Genomic DNA, 2,500 nt, shown 5'->3' on the forward strand with positions numbered 1-2,500 from the left:
TCATACATAGCCTGCACCACTCCTACATACTTCTCTGCAACTCTTGACTTCCTCCTACAATATCACACCTCCTCTCTCGGCACCCTGTCGTATGCTTTGTGTAAATCTACAAAGACACAATGCAACTCTTTCTGGCCTTCTCTATACTTCTCAATCAACCAACCTTTTCTCTCTCTCTCTCTCTCTCTCTCTCTCTCTCTCTCTCTCTCTCTCTCTCTCTCTCTCTCTGTCTCTCTCATTTTCTTCATTTATCAGCCCGTCAAAGTAGTCCTTCCACTTCGTAGCACACTCTCCTCGCTTGGCAGCACATTTCCATCTGTATCTTTGATCGCCCTAACTTGTCGCACATCCTCGGCAGCTCGGTCTCTCTGTCTAGCCAATCTGTACAAGTCTTTTTCTCCTTCCTTAGTGTCTAACCTGTCATACAGCTCACCGTACGACTTTTCCTTTACCTTTGCCACCTCTCTCTTTGCTTTACGCTGCATCTCCTTGTACTCCTGTGTACTTTCTTCATCTCTCTGACTATCCCACTTCTTCTTTGCCAACCTTTTCCTCTGTATACTTTGCTCTACTTCCTCCTTCCACCACCACCACCACCACCACCGCCAAGTCTCCTTGTCTTCCTTCCTCTGTCCCGATGACACACCAAGTACCTTCCTAGCTGTCTTCCTCGCTATTTCTGCAGCGCTTGCCCAGCCATCTGGCAACTCTTCACTACCACTCAGTGCCTGTGTTAACTCCTGCCTGAACTCCACACAACAGTCTTCCTTCTTCAACTTCCACCATTTGATCTTCGGCTGTGTCTTCACTCGCTTCCTCATGTTGGTCTCCAAAGTCATCTTACAGACCACCATCCGATGCTGCCTAGCTACGTTCTCCCCTGTCACCACCTTGCAGTATGCAATCCGTTTTACATCGCGCCTTCTACACAAGATATAGTCCACCTGTGTGCACTTTCCTCCACTCGTATACGTCGTCACCCTGTGCTCCTCCCTCTTCTTGAAATATGTATTCACCTCAGCCATTTCCATCCTTTTCGCAAAATCGAACACCATCTGTCCTTCCACATTTCTCTCCTCGATTCCATACCTTACCATCAACTCCTCACCACCTCTGTTCCCTTCAGCAACGTGTCCATCGAAGTCCGCTCCACTCACCACTCCCTCCTCCTTGGGTACCCTTTCCACCACGTCGTCCAACTCAACTCCAGAATTCTTCTTTTTCGTCCATCTTACACCCGACTTGCGGGGCATATGCGCTGATAACCGTCAGCAATACACCTTCGATTTCCAGCTTCATAATCCTCACTCTGTCTGACACTGTGTTCACCTCCAGCACGCTCTTGACATACTCTTCCTTCAGAATGACCCCTACCCCATTTCTCCTCCCATTCGCACCATGGTAGAAGAGTTTGAACCCACCTGCGATACTCCTGGCCTTACTCCCCTTCCACCTTGTCTCTTGTCACCTTTCTTCTTTCCATCACGTCAGCCAGCTCTCTCCCTTTACTAGCCATAGTGCCAACATTCAAAGTTCCGACTGACTCTCACCTCCACACGCCTACCCTTCCTCCTCTCTAGCTGCCTCTGGACATGCCTTCCCCCTCTCCTTTTCCTTCGCCCAACAGTAGCCTAGTTTCCACCGGCACTCCGCTGGTTAACAGTACCGATGGCGGTCGTCGGTAACCCGAGCCTCGACCGATCCGGTATGGAAATCTTATTTATGATCCGCATATTTGATTTGGCAAAGATTTGACGCCGGATGCCCTTCCTGACGTAACCCTCCCCATTTGTCCGGGCTTGGGACCTGCACTAAGAATGCACTGGCTTGTGCATCCTCAGTGGCTGGGTTGCACGCTTTTCTATGTTTGCCCCTCACTTTTGTGGCGTGAACGATCAATTCTAGTAATACAGGTGTGTTTATGTTAGGTATCACAGACACACGCACACGCACAATATATGTCCAAAAGTATTGACATAACTGACCATTACACCCACAGGAGCTTTTCTGACATCTCATTCTGAATCCATAGAAACCCATATTCCACGAAGCTCCCGGCGCACAGTTTTTGTGCCGATGTTAATGCCAGGAGAAGTTTGGATCTCTGCAGTTATTGAGTGAACAGAGCGTTGGCGACTTGAGTTGCTGTTGTTCCTAAAGGCTTGCACTTTTCAATAATATGATGATATATGAAGCATAGAGAGTAAACGGGATAGATACCTTTTGAACAGCACCCTGTAGTACAGCACTTTGAAGGTACATATGTCGTCACTTGCTGTAGTGGTTTTTACTGATGGGCGTGGCCAGGTTTTCAGAAGCCTCTCAGTTGTCAATGTGAGAGCCAGGGGACGCGTCTGCCGTACGTTTAGGGTTAGGGTTAGGTGATTTCTCTGGTAGGGCTGCTTACACCACACCCCGGACTGGATTTGTTGCGTGTTTGTGTCCTGATCGATGGGCCAACTTAACACGCCTTCGGAGGGTGTCCGCCGGCCGGCTTTGC

This window comes from Lampris incognitus, unplaced genomic scaffold (genome assembly GCF_029633865.1).
Source record: "Lampris incognitus isolate fLamInc1 unplaced genomic scaffold, fLamInc1.hap2 scaffold_312, whole genome shotgun sequence".
Lineage (NCBI taxonomy): Eukaryota > Metazoa > Chordata > Actinopteri > Lampriformes > Lampridae > Lampris > Lampris incognitus.